We start from the raw sequence: 20,781 nt of genomic DNA, 5'->3' as shown, positions 1-20,781 counted from the left end.
AAGGGGGGGGGGTACTGTTACGCCGAGCGCTCCGGGTCCCCGCTCCTCCCCGGAGCGCTCGCTTCACTCTCGCTGCCGCAGCGCTCCGGGCAGCTCCACTGACCCGGTGCGCTGCGATACCGTCTCCAGCCGGGATGCGATTCGCGATGCGGGTGGCGCCCGCTCGCGATGCGCATCCCGGCTCCCGTACCTGACTCGCTCTCCGTCTGTCCTGTCCCGGCGCGCGCGGCCCCGCTCCCTAGGGCGCGCGCGCGCCGGGTCTCTGCGATTTAAAGGGCCACTGCGCCGCTGATTGGCGCAGTGGTTCCAATTAGTGTGTTCATCTGTGCACTCCCTATTTATACCTCACTTCCCCTTCACTCCCTCGCCGGATCTTGTTGCCATTGTGCCAGTGAAAGCGTTTCCTTGTGTGTTCCTAGCCTGTGTTCCAGACCTCCTGCCGTTGCCCCTGACTACGATCCTTGCTGCCTGCCCCGACCTTCTGCTACGTCCGACCTTGCTTCTGTCTACTCCCTTGTACCGCGCCTATCTTCAGCAGCCAGAGAGGTTGAGCCGTTGCTAGTGGATACGACCTGGTCACTACCGCCGCAGCAAGACCATCCCGCTTTGCGGCGGGCTCTGGTGAAAACCAGTAGTGACTTAGAACCGGTCCACTAGCACGGTCCACGCCAATCCCTCTCTGGCACAGAGGATCCACCTCCTGCCAGCCGGCATCGTGACACACACATACACATACACACACACATATGTTGAGTTTTATATATATAGATAGATATATGGACTTAATTATCTGTATTAGTTGTCTTGTCATTTGTCTTATTTTGGTATTTGTGAGACTTTGTTAGAAATTACTAGTTTTTCATAGAGTTATGGGGGAGATTTATCAAAATCTGTGCAGATGAAAAGTTGCAGAGTGGCCCATAGCAACCAATCAGATCACTTTTTTCATTTTTCAGAGGCCTTTTCAGAAATGAAAGAAGCGATCTTATTGGTTGCTATGGGCAACTCAGCAACTCCGCCATGGTCTCTAGATACAATGGTAGCAAAGAATAATTATCCTGGAACCAATTAAAGGAGAAATATGGTGAAACATTCTTCATTTCCCCTGTGTCCAGGCTGCAAAAACAAAAAAAAACCATAAAACTTTAACTCACCTTCCTACGTTCCCCCTGTTGCGCCGTCTTCTTCCTGGTTCCTGGGCTCGGTGACTCATACTGTGCTCAGCGTATCGTTGGCCGCAGCAATGTCCCCCCTTGGCCGGTGATAGGCTGAGCGCAGTCACATGGAGCCTGGGCCCCGCCTTCTCCCTGCTGCCTGGGCTCCTTGGCAATCTATCCATGAAACAGGAGGAACAGGCTAAACAATGCTATTGGAACTGTCCACATTTGGAAAATAAAATAAAAACCCTAAACAAAATTATCTTTAAAGGTTCACTTGTGCTTCAGGGAAAAATAAGGGAGTGGTTTTAATAAAATTGTACTTACATGACTCCAAGAGAAATGAGTAAAATGGAGACAGAACATGCTTACAGTTAAGGTGGGGCAGACACTGGCTGCTGGTGCTTCATCAATGTCGGTCTCCAAAGCACCCAAAAAAAATAAAAATAAAAGAGCATACATATAAAAGTCAGGAAGAGCTGCTGGAAGCTGTAGATAACTTTTTTATGTTGAGGACAGGAGATTCTTCAATGTCCTGTATAGAACACACATTGTACTGTAAAAAAATGAAGCTGCCCTCAACTGATGTCCAAGAAAGCGGTTCCTCCTGGGCCAGGTAAAAAAGTAGTGTAGAACATGTAGTACTGCAATGTACTCTAGAGCGGCACTTCTAGACAGCCAATAAAGCACACACTTCAGTAATACAGGTAGTTTACCCGTGAAATGCCAAATCTTACTGATGCGACCTTCCAGCCATTCACACACATCACAGATCAGAACTGCCAGTAGCATTGTATGCTGAGTATGGTTTAAAGATAAAATGGTCCAGAAAAGACGATTGCATGTTGATAATATTGTAACCTGAGGCCACTGTATCTTGAGGGATCACTGTATTGCAAATATCTTGAGGGATCAAATCTATTGCAAATCTAATACTGGCCCTGATTTGAGTGTTGTGTAGGTTTCTTTGTGGGTTTCAATTTCCTACAATTTTTTTCCACAGTATTATTACTAAGGTTTCCCTACATTTTGCACTTTTCCCTACACTTTGCTTTTTTTACACATGCTCTGATCTGCCGGGTTTTCCTCAGCTCAAATCCACCACCTTTTCTGTGGAAACCTTTGTGAAAATGTAGGGGGCACGCCCCTTTTTTGGCAACCGTACCCACTTTTCCCAATGACCACGCCCCTTTTTCGGGTTTTCTCAGTAAAATGTGTGTCTTTTTTCCAATTCTGGTGCAAATTCCTGCACAGATTCTTGTGCACTACCCGACAATACATGTCGGCTTTACAATAGTAAATCAGGGCCAATGTGCTTCAGTTTTCAGCACAAGGTTGTTCTTTGTTTCAAGAAAATCTATTTCCCAGCATATTTTTCTTTATAGTTTTCAAAATTGTTGCTTGCAGTCATTCAATAGGACCCTTCACTGCTTAATTCCAGTGATCTATGCTGGTGATGTGATGGACACACGGGTATTTGACTGGTTAGGAGGCAAAGTGAACTGTCCTGGAACTATGATCACCCCTGCACCTGTGTGTCTTCCACATGACCGGGACAGAGTTTTATCCACTAGAAGTAAACAATAAAAGTTCTTGTTGGGTGAATGTTAGCAGAAATCCTGCTTCTGTGAGGCTTGATACAGAGAGTGTTGAGAAGCTGTATGGGAGTAGTTTGCGTGCTCCATGTTTACATAGGTTTCTATCATTTTCTGCCATACTCCAAAACATACCAAGGAGTTAACTTGGAATTCACACAGTAAAACCCAGTGGGGACAGGGACCATTTTGCACTGCAGAATATGTTAATGCTGTATAATTGAGTAGAATAATAATTAGAACATTGTACTGTATAACTATTAATTATACATAGAATAACTATTGTTTGCAAAAACTGTGACAACACAACACATGTAAAGATTTAAATAATTCAAATAATTAAGTGTCTTTTCTTCTGATTTCCTTTGTAACTGGGGCTGACATATTTACCCCAGTTACAGGTGGAACACAGCCCCCTGACAATCATTGCAGATCTGATCCCAGCAATCACATGATCGACGGGAAGACTCCTGATCCTGTGACCCTATCCTTAAGGTGAAACTCTAGGAAGTCAAAATTCTCCTAAAATCTTCTTATTTTGTGTGGTTAATGGGGTACTCCAAGGAACTAAACCCATAGGCCATTGTTTCTCTCTCACCAACCTATTTAATTGTTTAAATATCATTCATTAGCTATACAGAGCAGTTTCCTCTCTTTAGTTGTCATTTACATGCATAATGTGAGGGAAGTATATCATCCATCCATCCACTCTGTCTCTGTCCAAATCCCTCTCTGAAAGCAGCCCCCACCATCCAGACACAGACCATGTGGTTTCTGCCCTGCACTGATGAGTCATGCTTCCTTCAGTGCTGAGAACTGGGGTGTGTGCAGCCTCAGCCAATCAGATAACGAACTTCTCTCTGCTGCTCAGAACAGGAGAGTGGGAGCTGCTCTCAGAGAGTAAGCTGGCTGGCAGAGCAGAGCTGCAATCATTGCTGGGAGATGAAGGTGAGGGGAGAGAAGTATGGCAAAGAATATCAAGCAGCCAGAGAACACAACAGAGAGGCCACAGGAGCCATGCATATTAGGCAGGATGGGTTGCAGGGAAGATATCTAGGAAGTGTGGTGGCTTTGGAGCTACATTTTAACTATAGCAACTCTTTTTTCAGATTTATATTTAACTGTAGGATATAACATATATGCAGACGCATAAAGCAACATATGGCAACAAATAAAATAAAAAATTAAATGACCCCTGTTTAAAGGTCTGCATACCACTGGTTCTTAAAGGGATTATCCACCATAAGGTGATTTTGGCACTTACCTGCCAGACAGTAATGGACATGCTTAGGAAGGATCTGCGCTTGTCTTTGGGTTAAATGGCTATGTTGTGAGATTAACCTAAAGCTGAGGCTTTCTTTTTGTGAACTGGCTTTTTCCTGTTGGAGTTTTCTGTTTTAATACAAATCCCATGATTCCACTTTTCTCCCTCCCACACATAAGCCACCCCACCCATTGAACCACAAACGAGCTGAATTCCATGCAAAGGACAAGTATTTTCTAACCAGGGGGCCTCCAGCTGTTGCAAATTCCCTGTGGAATTGCTCCACCTATTGAAGCAGACAGGCTCCCTGTCATCACCTGACTAGTGAGGTTGTGTCTCGGCTGCATTGCATCCTGGGAATACCAGAGACAGGAGTAACTTAAAAATGAACATCCAGAGCAAAGATCACATAAGAATACAAGACCAGCCATCAGAGACAGGTACAGACACTATATTATGAACTACACTAACTTTACAGCCCCTGTAGTATAGTCAAATAAAATTATTCCTGAAATACCCCTTTAATACTGCGTATTGTCCCCTTTGGCATCAATTATAGTGTTCACTCTTTAAAGGGGCTATCCAGGGATAGAAAATCAGAGCTACTTTCTTTCATAAATGGCTCCCTGTCTGTCTGCATGTTGGGTGTGGTTCTGCAGCTTAGATCCATTGAAGTGAATGGAGCCAAGTTGTAAAACCACACCCAACCTGGATACCGACAGGGAGCTGTTTTTGAAAGAAATTAGCTGTATTTTTCTATTACTGGATAACCCCTTTAACCCCTTTACTCCTTAGCCAGTTTTCACCTTAATGACTAAGCCCCATTTTTCAAATCTGACACGTGTCTCTTTATATGGTGATAACTTTAAAATGCTTTTACTAAGCAACGCGATTCTAAGACAGTTTTTTCGTGACATATTGTACTTTCCATTAGTGGTAAATTTTGATTGATATATTCAGCAGTCTTTGTGCAAAACGTAAAAAATTTAAAAATTTTCATTTTTCTAGATTTAAAATGTTCTGCTTGTTCGAGATATAGTCATATCACACCAAATTTATTATTAACCCCTTAAGGACATAGGCCCACATTTATCATTGTCTTTAGACTGTTTTTTGTGTCTAAAACAGGGGCAAAAAAGGAGCAAGCATGGTTTTTTGTAGGGATCGACCGATATCGTTTTTTTAGGGCCGATACCGATAATCGTTGGAGGTTAGGGCCGATAGCCGATAACTTATACCGATATTCCGGTATAAGTTATCGGCTATTTATCCCCCCTCGACACCGCTGCAGGTCATTGATTTAAAACGGGCGCTTTAAATCAATGCACTGCAGTGGCTTTTGCGGTGCCATAGGCCGCCACCGCCACCACCCACTTCTCTCCCCCTACCTGTCAGGGGGGGTCCGGCCCATCCATCCTTCCTTCCTGTAGTGTCCGGCGGCATTCCGGGTGGAGGGTGCACCGGTCCGGGCTGTCCTTCTTCTCCGGGGGTCATCTTCTCCACTCCAGGCAGGCTCCGGCCTAGTACGCTGCATAGACGCCGCTACGCAGTGACGCCCGTGCGCAGCGACGCACCTGATGTCATGGCGTAGCGGCGTCTATGCAGCGTACTAGGCCGGAGCCTGCCCGGAGTGGAGAAGAGCACCCCCGGAGAAGGACAGCCCGCACCGATGCACCCTCCACCTGGAATGGCGCCGGACACTACAGGAAGGAAGGATGGATGGCCCGGACCACCCCAATTACGGGTAAGTTTATTATTTATTTATTTTTTATTGACTCGGAGGGTGGGGGAGGGGCCCGACTGGTATAGCGGTATGGGCAAAAATCCATACCGGTATACCGCCCAACACTACGGTGGGAAGTGCGACGCGGTGGGTCGGGGGGCGGTCGCGGTGCGGTGGGTCAGGGGGGGGGCGGTCACGGTGCGGGGGGCGGGGCATTATCGGCTTATCGGCAAGGTAATTGCCGATACCGATAATGCCCAAAATCGTGATTGTCGCCCGATAATATCGGCCATACCGATAATTGGTCGATCCCTAGTTTTTTGCGCCTATTTTTGCCCCTTTTTGTTTACACATTCCTGCTGATTTTGAGTTTCAATCCACTGATTTTGGCAATACACATGATATGGAAGGGTTTTATCAACTGCACCTTTTTGTGAAAAGGAGCAAAAAAGGCGCAAAGCCACTGAAAAGTCTCTAAAACTACACCAGCCCAGACATGGTGTAGCTTTTTGGTGTATGTGAAGAGAGAAATTTCAGAAAATGTGACCTGCACAAAATTTATCAAATGCTCTTTCACCATTTAATAAATTTGGGGCTCCTACACATTACCAGCACACAAAAAAAAGTGTAGAAAAATGCTTCACTTACACCTACAATGATAAATGTGGGCCATAGTGTTTTTCAGTTTTTGCACTTTAGTTTTTTTCCTCCTTACCATTAAAAATCATAACCCTTTCAATTTCCATATGATGGCTCATTTTTTGCGCCACCAATTCTACTTTGTAATTACATCAATAATTTTACTCAAAAATCTAGGGCGAAACAAAAAAAATAATTGTGCGACAAAATTGAAGAAAAAAATGCCATTTTGTAACTTTTGGGGGCTTCCGTTTTTACAGAGTACATTTTTCGGTAAAAATAACAACTAATCTTTATCCTGTAGGTCCATATGATTAAAATGATACCCTACTTATATAAGTTTGATTTTGTCTTACTTCTGGAAAAAATAATAACTTGATGCACGAAAATTAATAAATTCAAAATTGTCATCTTCTGACCCCTATAACTTTTTCATTTTTCCGCATATAGGGCAGTGTGAGGGCTAATTTTTTGCGCCGTTTTTATAGCTACCATTTTTGTTTTGATCTGACTTTTTGATCGCTTTTTATAAAAAAATTTATGGTATAAAAAGTGACCAAAAATATGCTCTTTTGGACTTTGGAATTTTTTTGTGCGTACGCCATTGACCGTGCGGTTTAATTAATTATATATTATTATAGTTCAGACATTTACACACGCGGCGATACCATATATGTTTATTTTTATTTACACAGTTTTTTTTTAAATGGGAAAAGGGGGGGTGACTCAGACTTTTTTAAGGGAAGGGGTTAAATCATCTTTATTAACTTTTTTTTCTACTTTTTTTTTGCAATGTCAAAAGGCCGGAGACCGGAAGTCGCTGGGTCTCTGGGGGAAGGGTGACATAGGGGACTATAATATGCAGTACATTGATTCAATACACTGATCAATGGGGGGGTCGGGTCTGCGGGTATTACTGGTGGCCAAGGTCCGGATCTGGACCGCGGTCCGCCAGTTGATTACCCCTGGCCTAGGTCTTATTTTCGGGGTAGGGCTTATATTTCAGCCCACCCTGAAAATACTGCTAGGGCTTACTTTCGGGGTTGGGTAGCTATTGGGATATACTGCTTTGCACCCTGATATTTACTCTGATATAGAGGTTGAGCCCCCTGTGTTTTTGTGTTTGGTTTTATTTAGCAAAAACTGACTGGACAAAAAAATTACTGTTTGCAGCGTTTTTACTCAGGTCCTGTGAATTAAATGGATTCTGCTATGGAGCTCCCCAAATATAGCTCCACCATAGATGTGAACATAGCCTAAGTTGTGCATCTTTGTAACTATTCAAGCTCTGGGGCGTTTTCTAGATATGGCCACACTAATGTTTTGTTAAGTGGTAACAAGATGTTTCTGTCCCACGAGTCTATGCTTCTTTTAGTACATGACATTATCCTGCTGGCCTTGGCAGCAGCTGATAGACATTGCATACTGTAATGTACAGATACACCCAGATGCTACGCAACAAGGGACTCAAGTTTTTCTCCCCCTGGACATGAGATAAATGCACATTATCAGTACCCAGGTGCATAACTTTACATTTATCCACATTGAATCTATATGCATGTTCAGTTTCTAATCTATGTACATCATCCATAGATTTCTCTATAATTCTGCAAAAATAGAAACAGTGCTATTACTTTCACCCTATTTAAAATGAGTAATTTAACCTTGAAGCACATCATTTATAACCAATAATCATTCAGAGTAGAATCTTTTACAACCACTGTTTCTCCAGTACCAAGGCATCTCCCCCCCCCCCCCTCCCCTTTACCTACCCAGTGCCTCGATCCTTCCCCAACAGGCAATTTTCGACCCACCAAAATATTCTGACACCTGTCTAATTTAACTACCACTATAATGTGTGCTTTCTCCTCTCTATTCATCCATAGTTTAAATAATCTGCCACCCCTGCCAAATCTCCCAGCACTGCAGACCACCTTAGTGCAAATTATCTGTAGCATATAGATTGCACACCTTACAAATCCACCACAGTTCTTTACCTTTCTCCCTTACATCATGACTTAATGTGCTTATTCAGAAAAAACATAGCTGTTTTCTTCCCACAACAGTTCCACACTTGTTCTCAGATTATGTGCATTATTACAATGGAGATGAATTGCAATACCACACAAAAAACAAGGACATGTGTGCTGCTATGTTTTTATTTTATTTTTTAATCTTGGATAACCCCTTTAAACTCTTCAGCTATAAATTTAACTTTCCAATGTCTCTCTGTCTTTCCTGTGACGCCCATGGAACGTGCAATATTCGAGAATATACAACATTAAAAATTATATAAAAAATAGATTCTACACTGAATATGTATTATGAATTCTTAAATTTCACATTGCTAGCAGCTTCCTTTGCATGCTGATAGCTAACTCGCATGTCATGGCATCTGCCATTAATTGTGGGCAACATTCAGTGATTGTTCAAATCCATTACTGAAGCTCCAGCCTTTAGACACATTCATTCCCAAATAAAAAAAACGTCTGATATATTAAGAGATTTTGTTCAGATTCACCTTCCTATATCAATACATTATAAGGAAAAATGATGATCTTAGGGCTCCTAAGGTGTCCATAGTAAAGAAACATTTGGAATATCCATATATGTAGCTGGTCTGAATGGCCTGAAACATTACTTCTGGATAAAGATGAAGCTTACAGCAAGGACAATCCACACATCAAATCTGGAGCAGCCTGTTCAAGTAAAAAACAAGCTACAATCTTATTCCTTCCTATGAAAACCAACTGATTACAGGATTTCTCTTTAAAGCTATGCAGTAAAATATTAGCTTAAAGGGGTACTTCACTGTCCCAGCGTTCGGAACATTTGTTCCTAAGGTTAGGTTCACACTGTGGAATTTCTGGGCAGAATTTCTGCCGGAGATCAAGCCGGCGGCACTAGGACCGCACGGACTGCATTGCCGTCCCCACAGATGTCAATGCATTTCTGAGCAGATTTCCCAAAAGATCCACCCAGAAATGCATTGCAGTCTATGGGGACGGCAATGCAGTCTGCTCGGTCCTAGCGCCGCCGGCTCGATCTCTGGCAGAAATTCTGCCCAGAAATTCTGCAGTGTGAACCCAGCCTAACTCTTGGAGCGGGCAGGAGGGTCATGACATTGACATCACACCATGCCCCCTTAATGCAAGTCTATGGGAGGGGGCGTGACGGCCGCCATGCCATCTCCCATAGACTTTCATTAAGGGGGCGTGGAGTGACGACACAAGAGGGCGTGGTAGTGATGTCACAACTCCACTGCCCGCACCCCGCATTCTGCTCAGAGATTGCGGGGGTCCCACGATCAGACATCTTATACCCTATCATTTGTATAGGGGATAAGATGTCGAGGAGTGGAGTACCCCTTTGAGGGTCCACATTTTCTTGTCTATGCAATTTGTGGTTTATTTCTTTAAATAATATGTTGTAAATAATATGTTATCATAAATAATCTAAGCTTTTATTCTATACAATGTGAAATAATTGAGAATTGTTGATACCTGTTTCAGCATAAATGCTGATAAAGATATATGGGAAGAAGGCGCACAGTAGGACGAGTTTCAGAGCCAAAGTCGGCAGCTGAGGTTAGCCCACCCTACATGCATTAATAGAACCCATATAAAAAAATCTGAAATGGCACAAAAGCTATAAATGCTGGCTTGCCAAAATGTATGACTTAACTAGTAAAAAGCCTAGGAATAGAAAGGAATTAGTTGTTCTATAAAAAGCAGTGCATTCAATTACATATCATTTGTGTTTAGTTCTTATAAAATAAAATAAATGCTCATAAAAATACCTCTGTGCTGTAAAAAGAAAAAACTATACAGTTTGGAAATCCTGCCATTTGACATGCAAGCTAAAATCTTGTTCTTTGGATATACATGAAAAGAGCAATGTTTAAAAGACAAGTTTCTGTAGCCAACTATTGAGCAATATGCTAATGAGTACTAATACCATTCAGCTAACAGATTTCCGTAAGAAACATTTTCTTGACTTCGCACACAGCAGTAACTGCCAGATCTCAATTAAATTGTATTTGCCAGCTAAAGACTGCACGACCTTCTGCCAAGTCAAAACGGGTTAGTATGTAGGGGCCACAAAACTAAGAAAAGTTAACTTCAATAAAGCTGTAAATTGTCCTGCTTTTGAGAAGACATAAGAACAAAAGGGCTAAAGCAGTAACTGTTAACAATGCTATTAGCAGACCAGAAAAACAAAAACATCTTTACCGTTTATGCATCTGCTTAAAGCGTAATCTTCATTTCAAAAGATAAAAAAAAAAAACCTGGCAATGTTTTGTTGGCCCAACCCTTCCTAGCGGTGATAAGGTATTTTAGTACTCTCACTGCTATTTTTGAGCCCCTCCATGATGCACAGCTATTTCTTATTCTATTTCAGGAGGCTAAACTTTTTGCCAGAAACACACAAATATTAACATCATCCCCTTTGTTGGTTGCCAGCAACAGCAAGACCAGCAAGATAGTGATATGGCTGGCACTCTTCTAGGGGATGACTTACACAGTCCATTACTAGAGATAGCATGTGGAGGGAAAACTAAATATTAATGCACTGACTTTTCAAGTTGCTATGTGAGAAGAAATAAAGAAACAGCAACAGTATAGTAAGGAAGAGGTTACACTAATGTCACGATGCCGGCTGGCAGGTAGTGGACCCTCTGTGCCAGAGAGGGATTGGCGTGGACCGTGCTAGTGGACCGGTTCTAAGCCACTACTGGTTTTCACCAGAGCCCGCCGCAAAGCGGGATGGTCTTGCTGCGGCGGTAGTGACCAGGTCGTATCCACTAGCAACGGCTCACCTCTCTGGCTGCTGAAGATAGGCGCGGTACAAGGGAGTAGGCAGAAGCAAGGTCGGACGTAGCAGAAGGTCGGGGCAGGCAGCAAGGATCGTAGTCAGGGGCAACGGCAGAAGGTCTGGAAACACAGGCAAGGAACACACAAGGAACGCTTTCACTGGCACTAAGGCAACAAGATCCGGCAAGGGAGTGCAAGGGAAGTGAGGTAATATAGGGAAGTGCACAGGTGAAAACCCTAATTGGAACCACTGCGCCAATCAGCGGCGCAGTGGCCCTTTAAATCGCAGAGACCCGGCGCGCGCGCGCCCTAGGGAGCGGGGCCGCGCGCGCCGGGACAGAACAGACGGGGAGCGAGTCAGGTAGGGGAGCCGGGGTGCGCATCGCGAGCGGGCGCTACCCGCATCGCGAATCGCATCCCGGCTGGCAGCGGGATCGCAGCGCCCCGGGTCAGAGGACGTGACCGGAGCGCTGCAGCGGAGGGAGTGAAGCGAGCGCTCCGGGGAGGAGCGGGGACCCGGAGCGCTCGGCGTAACAGTACCCCCCCCCTTGGGTCTCCCCCTCTTCTTGGAGCCTGAGAACCTGAGGAGCAGACTTTTGTCAAGGATGTTGTCCTCAGGTTCCCAGGATCTCTCTTCAGGACCACAACCCTCCCAGTCTACTAAAAAAAAATTTTTCCCTCTGACCTTTTTGGCAGCCAAAATTTCCTTGACCGAGAAGACGTCCGAGGAGCCGGAAACAGGAGTGGGAGGAACAGATTTGGGAGAAAAACGGTTGAGGATGAGTGGTTTGAGAAGAGAGACGTGAAAGGCATTAGGGATACGAAGAGAAGGAGGAAGAAGAAGTTTATAAGAGACAGGATTAATTTGACACAAAATTTTGAAAGGACCAAGATAGCGTGGTCCCAACTTGTAGCTAGGGACACGGAAGCGGACATATTTAGCGGAGAGCCATACCTTGTCTCCAGGGGAAAAAACGGGGGGAGCTCTTCTTTTCTTATCCGCGAACCTCTTCATGCGTGAAGAAGCCTGTAAGAGAGAATTTTGGGTCTCTCTCCATATAATGGAAAGGTCACGAGAAATTTCATCCACAGCGGGCAGACCAGAGGGCAAGGGGGTAGGGAGGGGGGGAAGAGGGTGACGGCCGTACACCACGAAAAATGGGGATTTGGAGGAAGATTCAGAGACCCTGAAGTTATACGAGAATTCGGCCCATGGAAGGAGATCTGCCCAGTCATCCTGGCGGGAGGAAACAAAATGTCGCAAATAATCACCCAGGATCTGGTTAATTCTTTCTACTTGTCCATTGGACTGGGGATGATATGCAGAGGAAAAATTTAATTTAATCTTGAGTTGTTTACAGAGAGCCCTCCAGAATTTAGACACGAATTGGACCCCTCTATCCGAGACAATCTGCGTAGGCAACCCGTGAAGACGAAAAATGTGTACAAAAAATTGTTTAGCCAACTGAGGCGCAGAAGGAAGACCAGGAAGAGGGATGAAATGTGCCATTTTGGAGAATCGATCAACGACCACCCAAATAACGGTGTTGCCACGGGAAGGGGGTAAATCAGTAATAAAATCCATACCAATCAGAGACCAAGGCTGTTCGGGGACAGGCAGAGGATGAAGAAAACCAGCGGGCTTCTGGCGAGGAGTCTTATCCCGGGCACAGATAGTGCAGGCTCGCACAAAGTCCCCAACATCCGTCTCCAGAGTCGGCCACCAATAGAAGCGGGAGATGAGTTGCACAGATTTCTTGATGCCCGCATGACCTGCGAGATGGGAGGAGTGACCCCATTTGAGGATTCCGAGGCGTTGGCGTGGAGAAACAAAGGTCTTTCCTGGAGGAGTCTGCCTGATGGAGGCAGGAGAAGTGGAGATCAGGCAGTCAGGTGGAATGATGTGTTGCGGAGGGAGATCAACTTCTGAGGCATCCGAGGAACGAGAGAGAGCATCGGCCCTAATGTTCTTATCGGCAGGACGAAAGTGAATCTCAAAATTAAATCGGGCAAAGAACAGAGACCACCGGGCCTGGCGAGGATTCAGCCGTTGGGCAGACTGGAGGTAGGAGAGGTTCTTGTGGTCGGTGTAGATAATAACAGGAAATCTTGATCCCTCCAGCAGATGCCTCCATTCCTCAAGTGCTAATTTAATGGCTAGAAGCTCTCGATCCCCGATGGAGTAGTTCCTCTCCGCTGGAGAGAAGGTCCTAGAGAAAAAACCACAAGTGACAGCATGCCCGGAAGAATTTTTTTGTAGAAGAACAGCTCCAGCTCCCACTGAGGAGGCATCAACCTCCAATAGGAAGGGTTTGGAAGGGTCAGGTCTGGAGAGCACGGGAGCCGAAGAAAAGGCAGACTTGAGTCGTTTAAAGGAGTCTTCTGCTTGAGGAGGCCAGGACTTGGGATCAGCATTTTTTTTGGTTAAAGCCACGATAGGAGCCACAATGGTAGAAAAATGTGGAATAAATTGCCTGTAATAATTGGCGAACCCCAAAAAGCGTTGGATAGCACGGAGTCCGGAGGGGCGTGGCCAATCTAAGACGGCAGAGAGTTTGTCTGGATCCATCTGTAGTCCCTGGCCAGAGACCAAATATCCTAGAAAAGGAAGAGATTGGCATTCAAACAGACATTTCTCAATTTTGGCATAGAGTTGGTTGTCACGAAGTCTCTGAAGAACCATACGGACATGCTGGCGGTGTTCTTCTAGATTGGCAGAAAAAATTAGGATATCGTCCAGATATACAACAACACAGGAGTATAACAGATCACGAAAAATTTCATTGACAAAGTCTTGGAAGACGGCAGGGGCATTGCACAGTCCAAAGGGCATGACCAGATACTCAAAGTGTCCATCTCTGGTGTTAAATGCCGTTTTCCACTCGTCCCCCTCTCTGATGCGGATGAGGTTATAGGCGCCTCTTAAGTCCAATTTAGTGAAGATGTGGGCACCTTGGAGGCGATCAAAGAGTTCAGAGATGAGGGGTAAGGGGTAGCGGTTCTTAACCGTGATTTTATTAAGACCGCGGTAGTCAATGCAAGGACGTAGGGAGCCATCTTTTTTGGACACAAAGAAAAATCCGGCTCCGGCAGGAGAGGAGGATTTACGGATAAAGCCCTTTTTTAGATTCTCCTGGACGTATTCGGACATGGCAAGAGTCTCTGGGGCAGAGAGAGGATAAATTCTGCCCCGGGGTGGAGTAGTACCCGGGAGGAGGTCGATAGGGCAATCATAAGGCCTGTGAGGAGGTAGAGTCTCAGCTTGTTTTTTGCAGAAAACATCCGCGAAGTCCATATAGGCCTTAGGGAGACCGGTTACTGGAGGAACCACAGAGTTACGGCAAGGGTTACTGGGAACCGGTTTTAGACAGTTCTTGGAACAAGAGGACCCCCAACTCTTGATCTCCCCAGTGGACCAATCCAGGGTTGGGGAATGAAGTTGAAGCCAGGGAAGTCCAAGGAGAATCTCCGAGGTGCAATTGGGGAGGACCAAAAGTTCAATCCTCTCATGATGAGATCCGATGCTCATAAGAAGGGGCTCCGTGCGGGAACGTATGGTACAGTCCAATCTTTCATTATTTACACAATTGATGTAGAGGGGTCTGGCGAGACTGGTCACCGGGATGTTGAACCTTTTGACGAGAGAGCCCAAAATAAAATTTCCTGCAGATCCAGAGTCCAAGAAGGCCACTGTAGAGAAGGAGAAGGCAGAGGCAGACATCCGCACAGGCACAGTAAGACGTGGAGAAGCAGAGTAGACATCAAGGACTGTCTCACCTTTGTGCGGAGTCAGCGTACGTCTTTCCAGGCGGGGAGGACGGATAGGACAATCCCTCAGGAAGTGTTCGGTACTAGCACAGTACAGGCAGAGGTTCTCCATACGGCGTCGTGTCCTCTCTTGAGGTGTCAGGCGAGACCGGTCGACCTGCATAGCCTCCACGGCGGGAGGCACAGGAACAGATTGCAGGGGACCAGAGGAGAGAGGAGCCGAGGAGACGAAACGCCTCGTGCGAACAGAGTCCATATCTTGGCGGAGTTCCTGACGCCTTTCAGAAAAACGCATGTCAATGCGAGTGGCTAGGTGAATAAGTTCATGTAGATTAGCAGGAATTTCTCGTGCGGCCAGAACATCTTTAATGTTGCTGGATAGGCCTTTTTTGAAGGTCGCGCAGAGGGCCTCATTATTCCAGGACAATTCTGAAGCAAGTGTACGGAATTGTACGGCATACTCGCCAACGGAAGAATTACCCTGGACCAGGTTCAACAGGGCAGTCTCAGCAGAAGAGGCTCGGGCAGGTTCCTCAAAGACACTTCGGATTTCCGAGAAGAAGGAGTGTACAGAGGCAGTGACGGGGTCATTGCGGTCCCAGAGCGGTGTGGCCCATGACAGGGCTTTTCCGGACAGAAGACTGACTACGAAAGCCACCTTAGACCTTTCAGTGGGAAACAGGTCCGACATCATCTCCAGATGCAGGGAACATTGGGAAAGAAAGCCACGGCAAAACTTAGAGTCCCCATCAAATTTATCCGGCAAGGATAAGCGTATCCCAGGAGCGGCCACTCGCTGCGGAGGAGGTGCAGGAGCTGGCGGAGGAGATGACTGCTGAAGCTGTGGTAGCAACTGTTGTAGCATAACGGTCAGTTGAGACAGCTGTTGGCCTTGTTGCGCTATCTGTTGTGACTGCTGGGCGACCACCGTGGTGAGGTCAGCGACAACTGGCAGAGGAACTTCAGCGGGATCCATGGCCGGATCTACTGTCACGATGCCGGCTGGCAGGTAGTGGACCCTCTGTGCCAGAGAGGGATTGGCGTGGACCGTGCTAGTGGACCGGTTCTAAGCCACTACTGGTTTTCACCAGAGCCCGCCGCAAAGCGGGATGGTCTTGCTGCGGCGGTAGTGACCAGGTCGTATCCACTAGCAACGGCTCACCTCTCTGGCTGCTGAAGATAGACGCGGTACAAGGGAGTAGGCAGAAGCAAGGTCGGACGTAGCAGAAGGTCGGGGCAGGCAGCAAGGATCGTAGTCAGGGGCAACGGCAGAAGGTCTGGAAACACAGGCAAGGAACACACAAGGAACGCTTTCACTGGCACTAAGGCAACAAGATCCGGCAAGGGAGTGCAAGGGAAGTGAGGTAATATAGGGAAGTGCACAGGTGAAAACCCTAATTGGAACCACTGCGCCAATCAGCGGCGCAGTGGCCCTTTAAATCGCAGAGACCCGGCGCGCGCGCGCCCTAGGGAGCGGGGCCGCGCGCGCCGGGACAGAACAGACGGGGAGCGAGTCAGGTAGGGGAGCCGGGGTGCGCATCGCGAGCGGGCGCTACCCGCATCGCGAATCGCATCCCGGCTGGCAGCGGGATCGCAGCGCCCCGGGTCAGAGGACGTGACCGGAGCGCTGCAGCGGAGGGAGTGAAGCGAGCGCTCCGGGGAGGAGCGGGGACCCGGAGCGCTCGGCGTAACAACTAATCACAGAGCGCCCCTGAGGACAAGCCTGCAGACTAAAGGAAAGGGGTGATAAGGTACAATAGGCAGCATTACGTGCATACAGCAGCAGCACAGCAAGTAAGGAGTTACAGAAAGCATTTAATAGCCAAGACTTTAGTTTTTTTTTTTGTTTCTTTGTTTTTTTTTACTTAGATATGGCGATATTTCTGGTAAATGAAAATTTTTACAAATATGTTAGTTATCACATAGGTTATCAAATGTGTGAAAATTGTTGGAAACGACAGTGGCCATTTATAGAAGAATGTCACCTAAATTTAAGTTAAGATGAGTCACAGATCAGAAGCTGATTCCTTATGGCACCATTAGCTAGTTGTTGCTAGCTAATTAGCGCAACTGGACATATGCATACATCCTAGTGATCTCCTTCACAGCGAGATGCGCTGCAGAAGATCGCCAGTGGGACTCTGCTGTCAATCACAGCCAGGGTCCCGCCACAGCTGCCGAGACTGGGATCGTGCCGGTCTCGGCAGCATTAACCCCATAGATTCTATGGGGTTGACAGGGGGAGGGGGCTTCCCCCAGTCCACCAACGGCGATCTTGCGATGCGATCACAGCAACTGCAGCATAGTGTAACCTGTAAAAAATGAAAAGTTAAAATAAATAAAAGGTTTTTAAATAAATTAACAAAGTGTAATTTTTTTTTTAGAAATGCTACTTTCCCAATAAAACCCTATGAGCCTCATTTACTAAGTGTCGGGTTTTTACTAGTGGGAAATGTTGTTTCTGACTTGCAGGATTCCTCTCTATTTACTATTGGGAAAAGTCGGGAACATTTTCTGACCAGCTTTTTCTAGGTGGATATTTCCAGCCATTTATCCACAGGATTTTCTGTGAATTCAATAGTAAATTGGTCCGGTTGTGAAACCACACCCCTTTTTGGGCCACCCCCCCCTTGCAACAAACCACACCCCTTTTTGGCTTTTCACAGTGCAATGTCGGGTTTGTCGGATTTTCCAGGCGCACACTGTCGCACACTGGCGAAGACAAAATTACCAGGCAAAAACTGCTCGTTTTCAGCTTAGTAAATGAGGCCCTATATCACCCAAAAATTAAAAACACCCAAATCTATACAGAATAGGTATTGCCACATCCGCAATGACTTGTGAACGCCGTAAAAAAACAACAAAAAATTGCAAAAAACTGAAATTTTGGTCCAAAACATGGAATAAAAAAGATAAACAGGTAGCATGAATCACAAAAATGGTACCAATTAAAAGTACAGCTTGTCCCACAAAAAATAAGCCATTACACAATGGCGTTGGGCAAAAAATAAAAAGTTATGGCTGTCAGAACATATCAACACAAAAAAGGCGAAAAAGGATTTTGTTGAGAAAAGGAAAAATATGATAAAAAGCTATATAAATTGGGAATCGCCATAATTATACTGACCCACAGAATAAAAATAACATAATTTTTACCATACAGTTCTTTTAAATGATTTAAAAGAACATCAGACTTTTTTAATTTTTCACAATATTTTGGAGATTTTAACAAAAAATACTGTATGAATCAACAAAGATTTAACACTAACATACAATATGTCATGAAAAAAACTATCTCAGAATCACGTCTCTAAATAAAAGCATGTCAGAAGTATTCCAGATTTGAAAAATTGGGCTTGGTCATTAAGGTAGAAACAGGCGGTGGCCTAAATGGGTTAAATGGCCACACAATAGGATTTTTATGCACAGGTGAATTAAATAGGCCATTGATATAACAAAGTAGCATGCATTAGCATTGTCCTACATGCCTCTTTCTCAGATAACAGCAACATTTTATCAATATTGAGCATTTTGGCTTAATAAAGACATTTCAATTGGTCAGAATTGGCCAGACATTTTTTAAGGGCCATGAATGAAACAAGTATTGTTTACTATCATAAAATGTTTCATATCATAAATGAGTATTAGAGTAAAATCTCCCTTAGGCCCCTTTCACACTATAAAGTTGTTCTGTTAAAAGATCTGTTATAAACGTCTGTTAGAAAAGCCATGTTAAATGGCCGTTACAAAATCCCATTCAAGTCTATGGGATTTTTTGACCATGCGTAATGACCTGTTATAGCCCGTCATGAATAACGGACGTTAGTTGTGACGGAAGAAAAAAAAGGCACATGCACAAATTTTTCTTCTGTCACAAGAAACAGGTAAATTAACGGCTTATTTTTAACATTGAAGTCTATGGCAAACGGAGGAGCCTTTATGTCATCCATTTGCACCTGGTTTATAATATCCGTTATTACTTCTGAGCATGCTCAGAAGAGGTGACATCAGCAGACTCCTGCAGTGCTGAGGGACTACTACTACTCCCATCATTGGACAGACTTGTTTCCATGATGGGAGTAGTAATTCCCTGGCTGAGGGAGCCTTCCAGTGGCTGGGGAGGCTACATTAGTGTTTGTACTACTACCCCCATCATGGAACAGACTCTGTTCCATGATGGGGGGTTGTAGTACAGGGGCTGAGGGATTGATCGCACCGGGTCTCACTTCTGAGACCCCTTGCAATCAGAAGTTATTAAGCAGGGGAGCTGGCGGCATGCTCCACAACCCTGCGATGTATTGTGTGTTTTTACTTTCATTTTTAAATTCCCCGCTGGGAGCCCTGAATGGCCAGCACCGAGGAGCCATTCAGGGCTCCCAGCAGGGGGTTTTAAAATGAACATTGTGAGTGGCAGTGGGGGCCATATGTATATTAAAAGAGCTATGGCGGGCAAGATACAGTCATGGCCGTAAATGTTGGCACAGAAAAGGATTGCAGTAACACATGTTTTGCTATACACATATTTATTCCCTTTGTGTGTATTGGAACTAAACCAAAAAAGGGAGGAAAAAAATCAAATTGGACATAATGTCACACCAAACTCCAAAAATGGGCTGGACAAAATTATTGGCATCCTTTCAAAATTGTGGAAAAATCTCACCTGGGGCAAGTAACATGTGTGGGCAATATAAAAAACACACCTGAAAGCAGATAAAAAGGAGAGAAGTTCACTTAGTCTTTGCATTGTCTGTCTGTGTGTGCCCCACTAAGCATGGGCAACAGAAAGAGGAGAAAATAACTGTCTGAGGACTTGAGAATCAAAATTGTGGAAAAATATCAACAATCTCAAGGTTACAAGTCCATCTCCAGAGATCTAGATTTTCCTTTGTCCACAGTGCGCAACATTATCAAGAAGTTTGCAACTCCCTGGGCATTGACGGAAGAGAAAAATTGATGAAATGTGTCAATGCAGGATAGTCCTGATGGTGGAGAAGCAGCCCCAAACAAGTTCCAAAGATATTCAAGCTGTCCTGCAGGCTCAGGGTGCATCAGTGTCAGCGCAAACATTTAAATTAAATGAAACTCTATGGCAGGAGGACCCCACTGCTGACACAGAGACATAAAAAAGCAAGACTACATTTTGCCAAAATGAACTTGAGTAAGCCAAAATCCTTCTGGGAAAACGTCTTGTGGACAGATGAGACCGAGATAGAGCTTTTTGGTAAAGAACATCATTCTACTGTTTACCGAAAACGGAATGAGGCTTACAAAGAAAATAACACAGTACCTACAGTGAAATATGGTGTAGGTTGAATAATGTTTTGGGATTGTTTTGCTGCCTCTGGCACTGGATGCCTTGAAGGTGTGCAAGGCATTATGAAATCTGAGGATTACCAACGGATTTTGGGTTGCACTGTACAGCCTAGTGTCAGAAAGCTTGGTTTGCGTCTGAGATCTTGGGTCTCAGACGCAAACTCCAATCATATGTCAAAAAGTACCCAGAAATGTATGGCAACAAAGCGCTGGATAGTGCTGAAGTGGCCAGCAATTAGTCCAGATCTAAATCCCATTGAACACCTGTGGAGAGATATTAAAATTGCTGTTGGGAAAAGGTGCCCTTCCAATAAGAGAGACCTGGAGCGGTTTGCAAAGGAAGAGTGGTCCAACATTCCAGCTGAGAGTTGTAAGAAGCTTCATGATGGTTATAGGAAGCAACTGATTTCAGTAATTTTTTCCAAAGGGTGTGCAACCAAATATTAAGTTAAGGGTGCCAATAATTTTGTCCAGCCCATTTTTGGAGTTTGGTGTGACTTTATGTCCA

At 45.1% G+C, this 20,781-nt stretch overlaps 1 protein-coding gene across 1 annotated transcript in view; it reads right to left on the bottom strand.

The window, feature by feature from the left end:
• The window catches only part of ANK2 (ankyrin 2), a 634,142-nt gene that overhangs the window by 545,406 nt on the left and 67,955 nt on the right, over positions 1 to 20,781 (bottom strand). The gene's annotated exons all lie outside the window — the stretch shown is intronic.

Source organism: Hyla sarda, chromosome 1, assembly GCF_029499605.1.
Source record: "Hyla sarda isolate aHylSar1 chromosome 1, aHylSar1.hap1, whole genome shotgun sequence".
In the NCBI taxonomy this organism is placed as follows: Eukaryota; Metazoa; Chordata; class Amphibia; order Anura; family Hylidae; genus Hyla; species Hyla sarda.
Note: the sequence above shows the minus strand (reverse complement) of the source record. Positions and strands in the feature narration are given on the sequence as shown.